We start from the raw sequence: 21,254 nt of genomic DNA on the forward strand, positions 1-21,254 counted from the left end.
TATAACAGCAACTCAAAAGAATCTTTAGGTTCATACTTCTCTATGGCACCTAGAGTTTTCATAACCATGGGTTTATCTTTGCAGAGCCCCTCTGTACTTTCCATACATACACCTGGATTAATTCACTTGTCTACCCCACAGTCCCTTGAGTGTGGCAGATGCTCAACAAACTGTTGTTGGAAGGGTCAAAAAGGACTCATTAGGTGTTCAATAAATATTTATTGAATGAACAAAATAAGGAGTTTCATAAACCATTAGGTACAAGCATCATTAAATAGTTTGTTGACCTGAAATGAACTAGGACTGGATCGCAAAAGTTCTGGCTTTGTAACCCTTACATTGTGCGTGGTTTGTTCTTGAGTCTTAACTACCTTCTGTGCTAGTAAGTTTCATAAACAAACCACTCATTATACACCTGTCAAACAATATTCATCTTTCAAGCTAGTTCTAATTTTCCAGGATTATAATTCATGTTTTTCCCAATCCCATTTATCAGTCCATCCCAGTCTTCATCATTCCATCATCGAGTCAAATTTCTTTATCTTCACATTGAAAGCCTTACCACTGCCTTCATCATTTATACTGCCATTTTCTGGAAACTTCCCTCCTGCTTAATTTATTCTTCCTTGAGGTGCAATAATTGGAATCCATTCTATAGTCTAAGAGTGGATGTATTGTGGTTTTGTACCAAGATAATGTAGTCCATTTTTGTATTTTCTTTTTCATACCTCTCCAGGGAATGAATAACATTTTGTTGACTTTCGGGCAACACTTAGGCAACATTCTCAGGAATAAAGTGACCCGAACATTCTTTTTACCATACTGATGTTCATTAGCCATTTTTCTGTTCAAAAATTTTCTGCACAAAAATATGAAAGAGTCACCCACAGTTTATTCTACTGGGGTACTAACTTCTTACACAGAAGAGCTAGCTGTCACATAAAAACCTGAAGGTATTTTATTTGTTCTTTTACAAGAAGTAAGAATAGTTTTAGTACCATTACCAAAAAACAAATTCTGTACTTGAATATCCTGAGTAGATCCTATATGCCATATAGGTTGTTCCTTCCTACCACGTAACAAATAGTTTCCCTTCTCCTAAATCAAAACTAAATGTATGTCATGGCCTTGGATGTGTTTATTTCCTCAAAGACAAAAATAAACCAACATTCATTAATATGCTGTTTTATAGTATAGTTAATATGTCATTTTATTTCAGAAGTGAAAATCATTATCTCTATTTTACATGTAAGAGAACTGAAACTCAAAAAAGTTGAATAGCTTGGGGAACCTGGGTGGCTTAGTCAGTTAAGCATCCGACTCCACGCTCAGCAAGGAGTCTGCTTGAAGATTCCTTTTCCTTCTACCCTTCACCTCACTCACATTCCCAAGTGCATGCTCTCTAAAATAAATAAATAAATCTTAAAAAGAAGAAGGAAAAAAAAAAGGTTTAGTTGCTTACCCAGTGGGTAAGTGGGACTCAAACCCAAATCTTTTCTAGCCTAAAAACAATGTCTTTCCATTACACTACCAGGTTTCCCCTTAGCCAAACTACCCCTTGCTCTTTCAGTAAGTCAACTTCATGTTACTATGAACATGAATTTAAGAGTCAATAATTCTACTTCTTGTTAGAAAAACCACTAGTTCGGGGTGCCTGGGTGGCTCAGTGGATTGAGCCTCTGCCTTCGGCTAAGGTCATGATCTCAGGGTCCTGGGATCAAGCCCCGCATCTGGCTCTCTGCTCATCAGGGAGCCTGCTTCCCCTCCTTCTCTGCCTGCTGCTCTGCCTACTTGGGATCTCTCTCTGTCAAATAGATAAATAAAATCTTAAAAAAAAGAAAACAGGGGCGCCTGGGTGGCTCAGTGGGTTAAGCCGCTGCCTTCGGCTCAGGTCATGATCTCGGGGTCCTGGGATCGAGTCCCGCATCGGGCTCTCTGCTCGGCGGGGAGCCTGCTTCTCTCTCTCTCTCTCTCTCTCTCTCTGCCTTCCTCTCTGTCTACTTGTGATCTCTCTCTGTCAAATAAATAAATAAAATCTTAAAAAAAAAAAAAAAAAAAAAAGAAAACAAAACAAAACACTGGTTAGCCCCATATGAAATCACTTAGCTATGTGTCCATAAACTTGGATGGAAAAAAATTTTCATCCTTATTTTCACTAACCCATAACTGAAATTAGCATTTCCTTCAATTCTGAATGTAGGCAGCACAGCACGATATTAGACTTTCACTGGTTATTTAATTCAGTAATAAAAAGGAAATTTCTTACATCATAAATTGTTTTCTAAATATGTGAACTATATTTTATACATTTAAATGTCATATTCTGAAAAGGCATTCATAGGTTTCTTTAGACTGCAAAGGAGTCCAGGGCACATAAAAAACATTAGGAACCCTGCTGTATAGGGTTGCCCGGCTGGCTCAAGTTGGTAGAGCATGTGACCCTTGATCTCAGGGGTTGGGAGTTCAAGCCCCACACTGGGTGTGGAGCCTATTTTTAAAAAAAGAAAAAGAAAAAAGAATCCTGCTTTATAGACCATCGCACAGGCTATCAATCCTTGGTGGTGAAGGTTTATAAAAGCATGTCACAGTTGATTTACTGTCTTAGGCCATTAAAAATATGGATAGCATTTAGCCCCAAATATTTTTTTTTGGTATCTAACTTGTCAACTATTTACTATTACTGATCTCCTGGTGAAATCCTAACTCCAAAGATGATGGTATTGGGTGGGACTAAAGCCCTCATGATTAGGATTAGTGTCCATAATAAGTGTTTAGTAAGTATTAGCAACTATGTTCTTCTCATCCTCTGCATGCTACAGCCTATCATATCAAAATGCTTAGGCTTTTTTTTTTTTTTAGATTTTATTTATTTATCTAATGGGGGGGAACACAAGCAAGGGGAGTGGGAGAGGGAGAAGCAGGCTCCCTGCTGAGAAGGGAACTGATGCAGGACTTGATCCCAGGACACTGAGATCAAGACCCAGGCTGAACGCAGATGCTTAATGACTGAGCCACCCAGGTGCCCCCAAAATGCTTATGCTTAAGATTCAACTTTAAAACTTGTCATCAACTTCACTTATTTTCCCACACAAATTCAAAGTATCATAATAACTATCCTGTTCCAACCTCTCGAAAATTCACTGTATCCCAGCATTTATATTTTGTGTGAACTTGTATGTTGACATGTTAAATCCCCAAACCAGTTTTAATCTTCTGGAAGGCAGAGAGGTGTCTATTATTCCCTCCCCAGCGCTACGTCTACACAAGTAATAGCACTCAAAAGCTGTTATGATACCATTCCTTGGTAGTACTATGACAAATTCTTATTAAATAAAGTTATAACACCACAGTTTATGGTCTGTTGTTTATACTTAATCACATTTCCACCCTGATGTACTCAAAACGTTTTTATTAGTCATAAAATTTTCTAATGACATTTGTGCTCTTTACAGTTATTTCCTATTTAAAAGACATAGATCTTTAAAAATTAGTTTGGATTCTTCTTAAACAAAATAAAGAGGAAAAGAACACAGTAAACTAAAATAACAGAATTTAACCCTAAAAACACAAATTCATTTTATTATCTAGTAAGCATGTGAATTCTACCGCATATAATAATCTCAAATTACTGACTTAAAGGAAGAGTTTGAGAATTTCAAGCATAAAACGCAAAGGTAATGGAATATTATTTGGCAACAAAAGGGAACGGAGTCCTGACACATGCTACTACAAAGATGAACCTTGAGAGCATGTTAAGTGAAAGAAGCCAGTCACAAAAAGACACATTATTTTAGGATTCCCTTTGTACGCAATACCTGGAATAGGTAAATCTACAAAGACAGAAAATAGATTAGTGGTTGCTAGGGGCCAGGAGAAGGGCTGATGGGAGAGTGACTGCTAAGGGTGCTTCTTTTTGGAGTGATGAATTACATAGTGGTGAAAGCTGTACAACTCTGAGTATATGAAAAATCACAGAACTGTACACTTCAAAAGGGTGAGTCTTTTGGAATGTGAATTATATTGCAATAAAGTTGTTACTTATAAATAAATAAATAAAATGCAGCCACTAGCAAACCACAATCAAAGTCTCCCTGGAAAAGGAAATCATGAAAGTCACTGATTGGAAAAGTAAGCTGGTTACCTGTGATTTCAGAGAACTCAACCTACTAATTTCATCTCCAAATCCTAGCAACAAGTACTCCAACATGAAACTAGACAGTGTATGAATCAAACGATTTGGCCACAGCTGGCTGTAAACTAAAATAGTGAGTGCCTTCTTGGGCTCTATCACTCCTAAACTGTAGGGGGCTTCCACCCTAGCTGATTACGGAAGTAGTAGTTTTCATCAGCAAGCTCAAGAAGGAATGTCAAAATAGGATGACACTTGCCTGGACGTTCTACAAAAGCCTGAAAGACCACAGTGGGTGTCCCCTACACACTCCTAAGTATGTGCACGTGTTAGGCTGTCCCCACATAACACCAACAAGCAGCAAGGACCATTTACCCATATCCCAACTTGCTTCACATAAACTGACATACTATCAAGCTCTTAGATCTCATTTGCTTAAGAGGACAAATAAAGCCCTCAAACGGCTCCCACTCGAGCTCAACCAGCCCCCGCCCTGACCCACCCCACCCCCAAACCCACACACGTGTTAGCCCGACACCGCCCCACCGGGTCCCACGTGCACCTGGTCTAACACACTCCCCACGTGTGGGCGCCCCACGGGCTTCCTCGGCTATCTGAGGTCACCGCGTGACCCCGGGTCTCTAGAGGTATGAGAGGGGAAAGGACGAGGCCCAAGTCCCTGAAGTCCCAACCCTACGGGGAGCGTCCACACCCATCCTCCCCACTAACCCCAACAAATCCAAGGGCCGGGGGCAACGGCCCCTTTAAGACGCGGCCCAGTCGTCGCCTGCAGAGAGGGGCGCAACGGGGCCTACACAACCCCCCCCTCCGTTCGCCCGCCCACGTCTAGTCGCCTCACCTCGGGCCGCCGGGCCCCGCCGCCGCGGCGGCGGCGGAGGGGGGGCGGGGTGCGGGCGGGGTCCGAAGGGGGGGGTCGCCCCGCCGACGGTGGAGCCGCGGTTCGCTCTCTGAGGCCGGGGGACGGTGACTGCGTTGGGCGTGGACGCTCCTAGCTCGCTCCCTCGGCGGCTCCTGGGACCCCAAGATGGCGGCGGCGCTGAGGCGGCTGCGGGCGCTGGGCCGGCGGCGGCGGCGGCCACTTTCACTCACTGAGAGGAGCGGAGCAGGGACACGGGGAGCCATGGCGGGGGGGAGGAGAGGCGCCATAGCCAGGCCAGAACAATCGAGCCGCTACTCAGCTAGTTTATCCCCGCCCCGCCCACGCTCACAGATTGTCGCCAGCCCGTGGCCTCCCGCAGTGCCGCTGCCGTCGGCCTCGTGCAGCTCGCACCCCGCAGCTGCCGCCTGACGCCCAGTGCGGACTGGGGTTCGGGGGGAGACCCTGATCCATGCCATCTGAGTGCAGATTGGTCGGGGCTGGGACTGGCGAAGATTGCCGAAAGGCGGCGGGGAGGAGGAGGAGGATGTCATCACTAGAGTGAGCAAGCAGATCTCGCGGGAGCAAATGTCGCGAGACCTCTCCAGTCCTGCAACCGCCAGAGAAAGGTTACTTTCCCCGGAAGTAACGTCAATCGAAACGGCCCGGGATCCTGGGAATGTTCGTTTCCGCAGGCAGGTGATGGGAGGGTGCTAGTCGTTTGTTTATTAGGGGTTCACTGAACACTGAGATCACTTGAGGGAAAGGTTAGGCTCGGGTATATTTTATCCTGTTTGTGGCCACTTTGGGCGGGGTTGTAGATCGTTGGGAAAGTGCCTGCCATGTAGAGCCGCTCATTCAGTACAGTAAGTTTTGGGCTCCCCTTTACAGTTTAGGAGCCAAGACCACGATGCTGTGGCATAGTTAGGCAAATGCCTAAGTGAAAGCTTCAGGATTCAAGGACCTGGGAACACACAGACCTGTCTACGGAAATGTCTTCCTGTTCTCTGTTCTCCTACCCATCCATCCCATTCAGCCTGATTTGTCTGTGCCAACTCCACAGTTCAAGCCCCTCCCCCGCCCGCTACCCATATTTACTAAAGTTAGTGAGATTCAGTTACCAGGATTTGTGATTAGAAGTACCTAATGTAAATCCTAACTGAAGATAAGGATTAGAATTTAAGTTAACTATGCTACAGTGTTTCAGTTCCCTCACATTTAATGCTTTAATTAATTTCCATCTGGCCCTTAGCATATAAGCAGAACGGCGTTTCCAATAAGGTCATTCACACTCTTCTTGTGCTAAATTTACTGCACTTCCGAAAGTTAATTTTGCTTAAAGGTGAAAACACAGATAGTACCCTTTGTGGAAAAACGAAGAGGCTATAAGAAAACACACAAGTATTTGTTCGTTCTGGGCGGTAGAGGAGAATAAACTAGAAATTAAAGTTATTGGTGTATTATATGGGAAGGGTGGGAATAAGGGAGGAATGGGAACAAGGTTAATGGGATTGAGGACAGTGTGGCACATATTGTCCTATAGGACTTTTTGAACCATAGTTACGTTTCATATACCCCAAAAAATAAACACCTAAAACCAACTAGGATAGTATTTGAGTAACAACGAGCTGACTGTAGCATAGACAAAAAGGAAAAGAAGAAAGGGAATAAAGTCAGTAAGCCCTTAGAGGGACCAAGATGTAGAATCTTTTAAAGTTCAGGTGTAGGGGCGCCTGGGTGGCTCACTCGGTTAAGCATCTGCCTTCAGCTCAGGTCATGATGCCAGAGTGTGCTCTGCAGGGAGGCTGCTCTCCCTCTCCCTTTGCTGCTCCCCCAGCTTATTCTCTCTTGCTCTCTCTGTCAAATAAATAAAATCTTTTAAAAAATAAAGTTCATATGTAGGTTGACTCTTGTAATTTCTTTTCTATTGCTGTGCTAACAAATTACCACAAATACAGTGGCTTAAAATTACACAAACTTACTATCTTAAGTTCTGTAGATTAGAAGACTGAAATAGGTCCCAAACTGGGCTAAAATCAAGGTGTTGGCAGGGCTGCCTTACTTCCAACACACTGTGGAAGAATTTTTTTCCTTTTCCAGCTTCCAGAGGCTGCTCACATTCTTTGGCTTCCAGTTCCAGACCCTCCCATCTGCAAAGCTAGGAACGAGAGGTTGGCTCCTTCTCACATCATATCCAGCCAACTCTAACCTTTTCAGGATACTTGTGATTATATCAGGCACACCCATATAATCCAGAATAATCTCCCTATTTTAAAGTCAACTGATTAGTAACTTACATTCACCTGCAACCTTAATTCCCTTTTGCAATATAACCTAACATTCAAAGGTTCTACTGGACATCCTTGGGAAGAGGACATTATTCTCCCTGCGTATGTCCTAAAACTTCTGAAATATAACTCCTATGTGTTTATCTGTGATTTTCATACTACAGTCTAGCTTTTTCCAATGTCTAATACAGTCTTACATTTTTTTAATAGTTATTTTTTCCTTAGGAATAACTACACCCAACATGGGGCTCAAACTCATGGCTCCAAGATCAAGAGTCACATGCTCTTCTAACTGAGCCAGTCTGGCACTCCTATAGTCTTAGATTCTTGATTGAAAGTGTGTACATTTTTTGTCTCAGAGATTTAGTATATCATATAAAATTTAATCCATGATTTCTTAGTAATTTGGATTTTTTAAACTTTCTTATTTAAATTCAGTTAACAATTATTGGTTTCAGAGGTACAAGTCAGTGATTCATCAGTCTTATATAATACCCAGTGCTCATTATTACATCACATGCCCTCCCTAATGTTCATCACCCAGTTACCCTCATCCCTCTACCCCTCCCCCATCCAGCAACCCTCAGTTTGTTTCCTATGATCAAGAGGCTCTTATGGTTTGTTTCCCTCTCTGGTTTCCTCTTGTTTTATTTTTCCTCTCTTCCCCTATGTTCCTCTGCTTTGTTTTTTAAATTCCATGTATGGGGGTGCCTGGGTGGCTCGGTCGGTTAAAGCCTCTGCCTTCAGCTCTGGTCATGATCCCAGGGTCCTGGGATTGAGCCCCACATTGGGCTCTCTGCTCAGCAGGGAGTCTGCTTCTCCCTCTCTCTCTCTGCCTGCTGCTCTGCCTACTTGTAATCTCTATCAAATAAAATCTTAAAAAAAAATTCCACAAATGAGTGAGATCATATGATAATTGTTTTTCTCCATTGACTTATTTCGCTTAGCAGAATACCCTCTAGTTCCATCCATATCTTGCAGATGGCAAGATTTCAATTTTTTGATGGCTTTGTAATATCCATTCATACATATATATATCACATCTTCTTTATCCATTCATTTGTCGATTACATCTGGGCTTTTCCAGAAATATCTTGTTTTATATTATAGTTCATTTTAACATTTTGTTTCTATCCAAATGGAAGAGTCTCTTTGGTTTTTTTTTTTTTAAGATTTTATTTATTTATTTGACAGAGAGAGATCACAAGTAGGCAGAGAGACAGAGAGAGGGGAAGCGGGCTCCCTGCTGAGCAGAGAGCCCGACGAGGGACTCGACCCCAGAACCCTGAGATCATGACCTGAGCCGAAGGCAGAGGCTTAACCCACTGAGCACCCAGGCGCCCAGAGTCTCTTTGGTTTTAATGTTGTTCACAATCATTCAATATGCAGTATTTAATTTTATTAGGGTAATGTTTAAAATGCATTAGAAAATAAAACCAACAGAATATTTTTAAAATTTTTTTAAAAATTTATTTATTTGACAGAGAGAGAGAGATCACAAGTAGGCAGAGAGGGGGGAAGAAGCAGGTTCCCTGCAGAGCAGAGAGCCCAATTCGGGGCTCGATCCCAGGCCTCCAGGATCATGACCTGAGCCCAAGGCAGGGGCTTTAACCCACTGAGCAACCCAGGTGCCCTTAAATTTGTTTTTAATTAAGTAGTCTCCATGCCCAATGTGGGGCTTGAACTGATGACTCTGAGATCAAGAGTTGCCTGCTGCTCTACTGACTTACCCAGCCAGGTACTCCAAAACAGAATATTTTTTAATGATCGTTTTCAGGAAACTTTGTGCAGTTGACTTAGGATATATATTTTATTTCCAATAATAAAGCAATAAACAGGGGCGCCTGGGTGGCTCAGTGGGTTAAAGTCTCTGCCTTCAGCTCAGGTCATGATTCCAGCGTCCTGGAATCGAGCCCCACATCGGACTCTCTGCTCAGCGGGGAGCCTGCTTCCTCCTCTCTCTCTGCTGACTCTCTGCCTACTTGTGATCTCTGTCTGTCAAATAAATAAAATCCTTTTAAAAAATTAAGCAATAAACAAAAATAAAAACGACAATGTGTGGGTTTGGGGGAGAGACACAAACTGAAAATACTAAGGAATCAACTGTATTACAAATGAGTAACCCAGCCACTCTGCAGAGGAGAGGGAAGAAAAGAACTCACCTAAATAAGGTAGATAGTATATTGACTGGATACCTACGAATAAGACCAAATGTACTGTACAGAAATGCTGTCGTCTGCCTACTAAGTATTTTTCACAGGGGTGTGGGAGATAGATTAGCAATTTGAAACAAATGTGTATGCTAGAATTAAACAAATATATTGTAGATCATGAGCTGAGTTTGTCAGTGTTGAAGAAAAATGTTATTAACTAAGGAAAAAGGGGGAAGCTAAAACGAAGCCTGTGGTGTTCGATTACAATCTGAGGTACCAGTATAAGCTTATGGTCTTTAATATATGTACAGGTACAGAAGTATATATTGCTGTGTATGTGTGGATTAATATAAATATATTGCAAACAAATCTATGTATTTCCTAGTTCTGTCTGCTGAGAGTATCTATAAGCAATGAGGATATACGGTACACAGATACTGATTTCTTTTTTTTTTTTTAAGATTTTTATTTATTTATTTATTTGTCAGAGAGAGAGAGAGGGAGAGAGAGCAAGCACAGGCAGAGGGAGAAGCAGGCTCCCTGCTGAGCAAGGAGCCCGACGTGGGACTCGATCCCAGGACGCTGGGATCACGACCTGAGCCGAAGGCAGCTGCTCAACCAACTGAGCCACCCAGGCGTCCCCAGATACTGATTTCTTACCAACATTCTCCAATAAAAAGCGTAAGGAAAAGATTGAAGAAATGATTCCTTCAAGCTGAGCCTGGATTATCTTGTGATGTTAGAAAACAATACTCAACAAAGAACACCCCAAAACACAGGAGCCAACCTGAAAGAACTAACAGCCAAAAGAGAAAATACATAATAATTGTGTTGCTTTATGACCCATAGATATTTATTTTTACTAGTCCCATGTCTCTCCTGATATAATAATTGGTTATTTAAATGAATGAGGGAGAAGAGACAGCTATTTATTTATTTATTTACTTACTTACTTATTCATTCATTCAGTAATTAATCTCTACACCCAAACTGGGGCCAGAGCTCCCGACCCTAAGACCAAGAGTCGCATGCTCTTCCAATTGAGCTGGCCAGGTGCCCCAAGATAGCTCTTTCTTAGAGTAGAATCCCATTTATTACTGTGGTGTTTACCAATTATTACTGTGGTGTTTGCTTAAACATGATTTTTGTTATGCCTCTTACCTTCTACATTGACTACTTGTGATCTCTGTCTGTTGAATAAATAAATAAAATCTCTTAAAAAAAATCAATTTCTTTACTATACAAGGAGCACTTATATATCAGATTTTTAAAAGTAACAGCCTAATAGGAAAAGAGGCAAAGAAGAATATACACAATTCATTCATTTGTTCAGTGTTTGCTGAATGCTTAAAGTATGCAAGGCCTGCTTCTAGACATTGGAGGTGTGGCTTTGCAAAAAAACAGCAAAGAGGGGTACCTGCCTGGTTCAGTCCATAGAACATGCAACTCTTGATCTCAGAGTCATGAATTCAAGCCCATCTTGGATGTAGAACCTACTTAAAAACCCACACACACAATTTAAAAGGCACTAATTTTAAAAAATAGTAAAGAAAAGGAAAAAACAAATATCAGTTGATAAGTATATGAAAAGATTCTCAATTTCACTTATAATTACTTTTTTAAAAAATGGAAATACTACTTTTTTTAAAAAAATTTTATTTATTTATTTGACAGAGGGAGAGAGGGATCAGAAGTAGGCAGAGAGGCAGACAGAGAGAGAGGGGGAAGCAGGCTTCCTGCTGAGCAGAGAGCCTGATGCGGGGCTGGATCCCAGGACCCTGAGATCATGACCTGAGCTGAAGGCAGAGGCTTAACCCACTGAGCCACCCAGGCGCCCCGGAAATACTACTTTTTAAAGATTTTATTTATTCATCTGAGAGAGAGAGGGAGTGAGAGTGCACAAGTCGGGAGGGACAGAGAGAGAGAATCTGAAGCAGATTCCACACTGAGCACCAAGCCCGACATGGGACTCGATCTCATGACGTAGAGATCCTGACCTGAGCAGAAAACCAAGAGTTGAACGCTTAACTGACTGAGCCACCCAGGCACCCTCTTATGAGTCTTTAAAGCTTCCTGGTTTCTACATGTATGGAGTTACAGGAAGACATTTTGGTTTTTTTATAGAGATACCTTCTTCTTGGCTTAAGTGATCAAAACTAATTCTAGCTTTGTATTTTTATTCTTCACTCAGCAAACATCTACTGAGCTAACTGCTTTATGTCACACAATGTGCTCAATAAGGGGAGCATTAGATTAAATTATCACAGCAGAACATGACCCGTGCAATAGAAGAAGTTTGCACAAAGTACTTGGGAAGAAGAGGAGACATGAGTAACTGCCAACAGACTCTCAGAAGACTTTTCAGAGGAGATAATTGAGCTAGTTCATGACAGGGGAAGAGTATTTTTCTGCCATGGGTTTGCCACCTAGTAAACAATTGGGAAATGAAAAGAACCACATCAACATCAAAGTCATCAGAGATGTACGTTTACATAGGGGCACCACCTCTTGAATTATAAATTACAAATGGAGGAAGGGAACCACTGAAAGTTGGAAAAGAGGCTGCTAATATGAAGCCACTGGGTGTAGAAATTGAAGACCGAGCATGAACATGACACCATCCTCAATATCTCCCTCGTGAAATTTGAGAACTTCTACTCCCGATCACAAGATCCTCACAGAGAACATCATTGCAGCAACATAGCAGGCTGACATTGCTGTTCTGATTATTGCTGCTGGTAAAATACCAAGCTGGGATCTCAAGGGATAGGCAGACTGGTGAGCTTGGAATACTGGTCTGTATTTTTTTTTGCAATTTACCTCTTTATTTCTCTACACAGAACTGTTTTGTAGGATCAGAAAACATTTTTTTTTTCTGGTCTGTATTTTTATCTGCTTTTAATGTCCCTTTCACATTTTCATACCAGGATAATGTTGGCCTCACAAAATGATTTGGAAGTATCTTCTTTATTCTATGAAAAATTTATGTGATTATTTTTAAGGCCTTATTTGTTAGAGATATACTGAAATATTTACAGGAGAAATTATATGATATCTAGGATTTGTGTTTTTTTTTTTTAAGATGTTAGTTATTAGAGAGCACAAGCAGGGGGAGCAGCAGAGGGAGAGGGAGAAGCAGACTCCTTGCTGAGCAGGGAGCCCCATGTGGGGCTTGATCCCAAGACCCTGGGATCATGACCTGAGCCAAAAGCAGATGCTTAACCGATTGAGCCACCCAGGCACCCCTAGGATTTGTTTTAAAATGCTTCAGAAAAAGGGGCTCCTGGGTGGCTCAGTGGGTTAAGCATCTGACTTTTGATTTTGGCTCAAGTCAAGATCTCAGTGTCAATGTAGGGAGCCCCGAGTTGGACTCCTTGTCCTCAGCATGGAGTCTGCTTGGGATTCTCTTTCTTCCTCTCCCTCTGCTCCTTCATGCCATGCTCACTCTCCCCATCATCTCTAAAATAAATAAGTAAAAACATATCTTTAAAAAAATGCTTCAGGGTGCCTGGGTGGCTCAGTGGGTTAAGCCTCTGGCTTCAGCTCTGGTCATGATCTCAGGGTCCTGGGATCAAGTCCCACATCGGCTCTCTGCTCAGCAGGGAGCCTGCTCCCCCACCTGCCTGCGTCTCTGCCTACTTGTGATCTCTGTCTGTCAAATAAATAAATAAAATCGTTAAAAAAATAAAAATAAAATAAATTTTAAAATGCTTCAGAAAAAAAAGAATAGATGAAAGAAGAATGTAGGATGTTAATAATTCTGCAAGTATAATTATGGGTACCTGGGGGTTTATTCTACTATTTTACATACCTTTAAATATGTTAGACATTTTCTGTAAGAAAATGTTTTTTAAAAAGGGAAAAAATTCTGTCTAGTGTATTGCAGCACACTCTAATTATAATACTAACTGATCTGGGGCACCTGGGTGGCTTGGTGGGTTAAGCCTCTGCTTTCGGCTCAGGTCATGATCTCAGGGTCCTGGGATCGAGCCCCATATCGGGCTCTCTGCTCAGCGGGGAGCCTGCTTCCCCCTCTGTCTCTGCCTGCCTATCTGCCTACTGTGATCTCTCTCTGTCAAATAAATAAATAAAATCTTTAAAAAAAATAATACTAACTGATCTTAGAAACTCAGTCTTCACTCAACCACAGTGATAAAAATGAATCCACCCATCCCCCAAAGAAAAAGACATAAGGATTGTCAACTTGACTAGCTGGATGTAGAGGCAGTTCAAGGCTTTAAACCGTGTTTGTTTCCGTGGCAAGTCCTTACAGGTGACGTACTATACCTTGACCCAGGGGATGTTAGAGTTTGACTCTGGCACCTTATCCCCATCACAACCAGAACTAGGTTTCTTTAGCCAGTTTTCTTCCTATGGTTATTGGCCTCAATAATTTTATATTTTCTCTTCTGGCTGTAGGGTGGCTCAACAGAATTCATTTTGTTAATACCATCAATCAGGTGTTTCACACCTAATATGTAAGCCAGAAGAAAGTTGGAGCATTAGAGTTTTCCCCAAATATACACACAGAGCCTTTTGGAAAAGTCAGGGAGGATTGGGGTGCATGAGTGGCTCAGTGGGTTAAGCCTCTGCCTTCAGCTCCGCTCATGATCTCAGTGTCCTGGGATTGAGCCCCACTTCAGGCTCTCTGCTCAGCGGGAAGCCTGCTTCCCCTTCTGTCTCTGTGCCTACTTGTGATCTCTCTCTCTCTCTCTCTGTCAAATAAATTAATAAAATCTTTAAAAAAAAACTCAGGTAGGATTATAAACTCAAGGGATTTAAGGTTTTCTGCATCTAATCATGATCTGACTACTAAACTAGGGGAGAAAAAATATCAGAGAGATTGTTCCCATATCTTGGCTATGGTGAATAACGCTGCCGTGAGCATGGGACTGCAGGTATCTGTTCAAGATCTATTTCATTTCTTTTGAATATACACCCAGAATTGGGATTGCTGGATCATATGGTAGTTCTGCTTTTAATTTTTTGAAGATCCCCCATAGTGGCTCCACCACCAGTACACAAGGGTTCACGTTTCTGCACATCCTTGCCAGCACTTGTTATCTTTATGATAACAGCCATTTTAATATGTGTGCGGTGATATCTCACTGTGGTTTTGAGTTGCGTTTTCCTGATGATTAATGACACTGAGTGCTGTTTCATGTTCCTATTGGCCATTTATATGTCTCCTTTGGAAAGCTGTCTATTCAGCAACTCTGCCCATTTTTTAATGGAATTTTTCGGGGCTTTTTGTTATTGAACTGTATTTTTGTGTCCTCTCTATGATATCTTTTCTTAACTCAATATCACAAAGAATTTTTTTTCCTGTACTTTACTCTAGAAGTTCTATTTTAGGTTTTAGGGATTTAGGTCCGTGATCCATTTTAAGTTACTTTTTTTTAATCTGTTGCTAGGCAAGTGTCAAGGCTCATTTTTTATATGTCAGTGTCCAGTTGTTCCCACAATCATTTTTTTAAAGATTATCCTATCTCTATTGAGTCATCTTGGAACCTTTGTTGACAATGGATTGACTATCCGTACTCAATTTTTTCTACTTATATATTTGTCTATATTTATACCAATACCAGATAGTCTTGATTACTGTAGGAAGAGCGAGCTAACACAAGCAGGGGGAGCAGTAGGCAGAGGGAGCAGCAGGCTCCCCACTGAGCAGGGAGACTGATGTGGGACTCAATCCCAGGACCTTGGGATCATGACCTGAGCCTAAGGCAGCCACTTAACCAACTGAGCCACCCAGGCATCCCTATTACTTTAGCTTTAGAACAAGTCTTATAATTAGATAGTATGAGTCCTCCAACTATGTTCTTGTTCAGAATTGTTTTGGCTATTTTAGACCCTTTGTTTTTTCATATAAATGTTAGAATCAGCTTACCAATTTCTACCCCAAAATTTGGGAAGAATTAACAGTTTAATAATTATGACTCTTCAATACATAAACAAGGTAGGTCTCTCCATTATTTAACTCTTCCTTAGTTTATCTCATCAATTGTAGTTTCAAAATACAAATCTGAAAAAAAAAAAAACAAGATACAAATGTGGTACATATTTTGTTAGATTTATCCCTAAATATTTTGTTATTTTTGTTCTTATAAATGGAATTTTTAACACTTTAATTTTTGGTTACTTGTTGCAATTATGTAGAATTATGATTGATTTTAGTATATTAATCTGTGTCCTCAAACATTGTTATTCTCACGGTTCTAGTAGCTTTCTTGTAGATTCTCTAGGATTTTCTATGTAGACGGTCATGTTGTCTTTTTTTTTTTAATTATTTAATTTTTTTAAGTAATCTCTACACCCAACATGGGGCTCAAACTCATGATCCCAAGATCAAGAGTCACATGCTCTACCAACTGAGCCAGGCAGGTACCCCTGATCTTGTTGTCTTCGAATAAAGACATGTCACAGGGACATAAGAGATAACTAATTACAGGGCTAGGGAACCTGGGTGGCTCAGTGGGCTAAAGCCTTTGCCTTCGGCTCAGGTCATGATCTCAGGGTCCTGGGATCGAGTCCTGCATCGGGGTCTCTGCTCAGCGGGGAGCCTGCTTCCCTCTCTCTCTCTGACTGCCTCTGTGCGTACTTGTGATCTCTGTCTGTCAAAGAAATAAATAAAATCTTAAAAAAAAAAGATAACTAGGGACACCTGGGTGGCTCAGTTGGTTAAGCAGCTGCCTTCGGCTCAGGTCATGATCCCAGCGTCCTGGGATTGAGTCCCACATCGGGCTCCTTGCTTGGCGGGGAGCCTGCTTCTCCCTCTGCCTCTGCCTGCCATTCTGTCTGCCTGTGCTCTCTCTCTCTCTCCCTCTCTCTCTGACCAAAAAAAAAAAAAAAAAAAAATCTTAAAAAAAAAAAAAAAGATAACTAAAGGGGGATCCACTGGCCAAATGTGGGAAAATTTGAGCATCAAAATAAATACTGATAGTACAGAATTTTTATTTATAATGAGACTCCATAAACTGATATGAATAGATATATGAATAAATGAATGAATGGGTGAATGAGAAGGGCAAGCTCTTCTTTCAGTTAAATGTAAATTAATAAATGAGGAAGGAATGATAAGACTGGAAAATCATCATTTGAAAACCATAATAATTGCTTCGGGCAAGTATTATCAATGCATGATGCTAAAACTAACAGGTAAAAGTTCGAAGAGTAAAACAGTATTTACACAGTCTCAAAGTTTCTCCGTACAAAATACTTATTAACCATAAAAGGTAAAAAAGTAATCTCATAGTGGAGAAGCCTGGAAAACATCACCTTAACCAAGTGAACAAAATCAAGGGAAATTAACACCACTGGCAATGGTATTAATTGATAGCGTGGGCCTTCTGCTACAATGCACTGAAAAGAATTCAGCATCCCTTCTATGGAACTACAGCTGAACGAACAACCTAAATCTAACTTCAGAGAGAGCTAGATTGAGAGACATTAGCTTGAAAAATAACTAGGCTTATGGAAAGGTGAGGAAACAAACTTCTCTATTCCTCCTACTAATTACAACTAAAACTCCTAAACACCATATAGAAAACAAAGTTAACACTCTGAATGGTGGAGAGAAGACAAACCAGCAAGGAACCTCAGGACATCAGGAATGACGTGGTGGTGAGATCCCTGGGTTTTCTATTTGTCTTGTGTACCAGGTTTGGATCTGAAGAAGTTGTCAAACTTGAAACCAACGGGTACAGACAAAAAAGCTCCAATGAAAGTCCACTTTTTAAGGCAAAGAACCAGGAAAAGGGCATCCTGGCCAGACAGAAAATTTTTACACAATACCACACTCCAGCCAAATAACATGGGAAAGAAACTATGGCCCAGACCACATCCATGCCAGCAAAGGCTGACTTGGGGAGCCTAGACTTTCACCCTTGCAGTCTATCACAAGGTGTCCTAACACTTCTATGAGATAACATCAAAGAAAGCAAATTAGAGAGCCAGGACATTCATCCAATCTTGGGATAGTGAGGACCCCTACCCCAAGGCACCAGTGGAGACCATGTGGAGATACAGAACTGAAACCTCCCATCAGCCTAACAGGGAGCCCCCACATTCAGATATCAGTGGAAACCAAGTGAAGAACCTGAATTTCTTTTTCTTTCTTTTTTTTTTTAAAGATTTTATTTATTTATTTGACAGAGACACACAGAGAGAAAGGGAACACAGGCAGGGGAAGTGGGAGAGGGAAAAGCAGGCTTTCTGCTGAGCAGAGAGCCGGATGTGGGTCTCAATCCCATGACCCTGGGATCATGACCTGAGCTGAAGGCAGACGCTTAACAACTGAGCCACCCAGGTGCCCCAGAACCTGAATTTCTACCTCCACCTGACAGCAACATGATGGCACATCCCCCTTCCCTTGCTAGAGTGCTGTCAGAGAAGGCAAACTAAAACAGGCTTGGGGTGCCTGGGTGGCTCAGTGGGTTGGGGCCTCTGCCTTCGGCTCAGGTCATGGTTCCGGGGTTCTGGGATCGAGCCCCGCATCGGGCTCTCTGCTCGGCGGGGAGCCTGCTTCCTCCTCTCTCTCTGCTTGCCTTTCTGCCTACTTGTGATCTCTGTCTGTCAAATAAATAAATAAAATCTTTAAAAAAAAATAAAACAGGCTTAAATAAGACCCCAAATCATATTTGAAGACACAGATGAAGATGTCCAAGTTTCAACAAGAATCACAAAGAATCAAAATATCTAAATGAATGAAAAAAAGGGACAATTAATAGAGCCAACACCAAAATGACAGGGATGGATGACACATTTCCTATTTGGGAAAAATAATTCAGATGACAATGAATTTCTTTTTTAAAAATTTTACTTATTTAAGTAATCCCTACACCCAACATGGGGCTCAAACTCACAACCCTGAGAGCAAGAGTAACATTCTCTACTGACTGAGCCAGCCAGGTGCCCCTAAATGACAGTAACTTTCTTATCAGAAACCATGGAGATAGGAAGAGAGTGGCACAATATTTTTCCATTGATGAAAGAACTGGCAACTCAGAATCCTATAGTCAGTGAAAATATCTTTCAGGGTTGAGGGGAAATCAAGGTATTATCAGATGAAGAGAAATTAAGAGACCATGTAGTCATAAGACCTATCCTACGGGCGCTTGGGTGGCTCAGTCATTAAGCATCTGCCTTTGGCTCAGGTCATGATCTCAGAGTCCTGGGATCAAGCCCCACATCAGGTTCCCTGCTCAGCAGGAAGCCTGCTTCTCCCTCTCCCTCTGCTGCTCCCCCTGCTTGTATTCCCTCTCTCACTGTCTCTGTCAAATAAATAAATAAAATCCTAAAAAAAAAAAATATATAGACCTATCCTAAAAAAGTAACTAAAGAAGTTCTCTAAACAGAAAAGAAATTATAAAAGAAGGAAACTTCAAACATCAGGAAAGAAAAAAGAACATGATAAGTAAAAATATATGTAAGGTAGGGGCACCTGGGTGGCTCAGGTGATTAAGTGTCTGCATTCAGCTCATGTCATGATCTCAGGGTCCTGGGATCGAGTCCCACATCAGTCTCCCTGCTCAGTGGGGAGCCTGCTTCTCCCTCTGCCCCTGCAGCTCCCCCTGCTTGTGCTCTCTCTGTTTCTGTCAAATAAATAAATAAAATCTTAAACATATATATATATGCATGTATGTATGTATGTATATGTACATACATACATGCATATATATATATATACACGTAAAAAAATATATATATGTATATGGTTTTCTCCTCCTGATTTTGTTTGACTTAGTGTTTGTGGTATGTTTGTCAAACATATTCCTCCTGATTCCTCCTGATTATCTTTGACAGTTGAAACAAAAATTATACCACTACCATGGGCTGAATGTTGTGTCCCTCCAAAATTCATATGGTGAAACCTAATGCACGGGGTAATGGTATTGGGTGATGGGGCCTTCGAAAGGTGATTAGGTCATGAGGCCATAGTTCTTATGAATGGAAGTACTAGCTTCATAAAAAAGACCCCCTAGAGCCACCTAGCCCCAACTAGCCCCTCAACCGTGTGAGGACACAGTGAGAATCAGTAATCTGCAATCTTCACCAGTAATCTTCACCAGAACGTGATCATGATGGCACCCTGATCTTGGACTTCCTCCAGAACTATAAGAAATAAATTTCTGTTGTTTAGAAGCCACCCAGTCTGGGGCACCTGGGTGGCTCAGTCAGTTAAGTGACTGCCCTCGGCTCAGGTCATGATCCCAGGGTCCTGGATTTGAGCCCATATCAGTCTCCCCACTCAGTGGGGAGCCGGATTCTCCCTCTCCCTCTGCTCCTCCCCACCCTCTTGTACTCCCTCTCTGCTTCTCAAAAATAAATAAATAAATAAAATCTTAAAAAAAAAAAACCACCCAGCCTATGGTACTTTGTTATAGGAGTCCAAACAGACTAAGAAAATCACTGTCCAATGTTCTAAATATAGGTAGAGGAAATATTAAAGACAGCAGAAAAATAAAAGCAGAATCCTGGCAGTTCTAGAAGTACTTTATGGCAAGTAAGGGAAATAAAAGGCATTTTGAATTGGAAAGGAAGAAATAAAACCATCCCGTTTGCAGATGACATGATTGTCTACATAGAAAAAACAAGGAAAAGAAATCTACCAAAAAAACTTAAGAATCAATATGTGAGATCAGCAAGATCTTAGGATATAAGGTAACCATATAAAAATAAACTGGATTTTCATATACTAGCAATGAACATGTGGAACTTAGATTAAAATATAATACCATCTAGATCACTCAGGAAAAAAAGAAATATTTTTGTATAAATCTAGCTTGTGATCTATGATGCACAAAGTTATAATTTTGATAAAGTCCAATTCATATATATTTTTCTTTTTTAAAAAAGATTTTATTTTTAAGCAATCGCTACTCCCAACATGGGACTCAAACTCACAACTCCGAGATCAAGAGCTCCACCAACTGAGCCAGCCAGACAACCCCATATATATTTTTTCTCTTGTGGCTTGTGCTTTTGATATGATATCTAGGCAACCGTTGCTTAATCCAAGGTCACAAAAACCAGCTGAATTACAAAAGAAAATCATTATAAGAAAGATAACCTTTTCAACAATGGTTCTGAAGTAACTGCACAGCCATAGGAAGAAAAATGAAACTTGACCTAAGTCTCGCACCACATCATAAATTAACTCAAAGTAGATCATGGACTTACATGTAAATTGTAAAACTACAAAACTCTCAGGAAAAAAATATAGCAGAAAATCTTTGGGATATAGGACTAGGCAAAGAGTTTTTAGACTTGAAACCAAAAGTTTTATCTATGAAAATAAACTGATGAGTTTTACTTCATCAAAAACTCTCGGAAAGTCTTTGTTAAGAGGATGAAAAAACAGTCTACAGACTGAAAGAAAGTATTTGCAAACCACGAATCTGTCCAAGGACAAATATTTTAAAATACATTAACAACTCTAAAAACTCAACAGGAGACTTTTACCTTGTCACAGCCATGAAAACAGGATGGGTCACCAGCAGGTCTATTTTTTTTTTTTAAGATTTATTTTATTTTCATTATTTGAAAGAGAGAGAGAGAGAATGAGAGGGGAGAGGTCAGAGGGAGAAGCATGCTTCCTGCTGAGGAGGGAGCCCGATGTGAGACTCAACCCTGGGACCCCAGGATCATGATCTGAGCAGAAGGCAGTTGCTTAACCAACTGAGTCATCCAGGCACCCCACCAGCAGATCTACTGAAGCACTCCTGGGAATTCAGCCAAGGTGCCTACTCTTCGCCACCTTTACTCAAATCTGCACAATCTGGTCTGGAAATAAGGGCTCAGTT

The 21,254-nt window shown here is 41.1% G+C and overlaps 1 protein-coding gene across 3 annotated transcripts in view; it reads right to left on the bottom strand.

Annotated features, from left to right (window-relative positions):
* Window positions 1-5,021, bottom strand: part of LOC111158924 (INO80 complex subunit) — a 133,035-nt gene extending 128,014 nt beyond the window's left edge. For all 3 annotated transcript variants that reach the window (XM_022521266.1, XM_022521275.1, XM_022521257.1), the window contains exon 1: window positions 4,989-5,021. The gene's annotated coding sequence lies outside the window, so the exon portion shown is untranslated. The remainder of the gene's footprint in view (window positions 1-4,988) is intronic.
* Between the last annotated feature and the right edge of the window lie 16,233 nt (window positions 5,022-21,254).

This window comes from Enhydra lutris, unplaced genomic scaffold, assembly GCF_002288905.1.
Source record: "Enhydra lutris kenyoni isolate GAN:26980312 unplaced genomic scaffold, ASM228890v2 scaffoldscaffold4, whole genome shotgun sequence".
Taxonomy (NCBI): domain Eukaryota; kingdom Metazoa; phylum Chordata; class Mammalia; order Carnivora; family Mustelidae; genus Enhydra; species Enhydra lutris.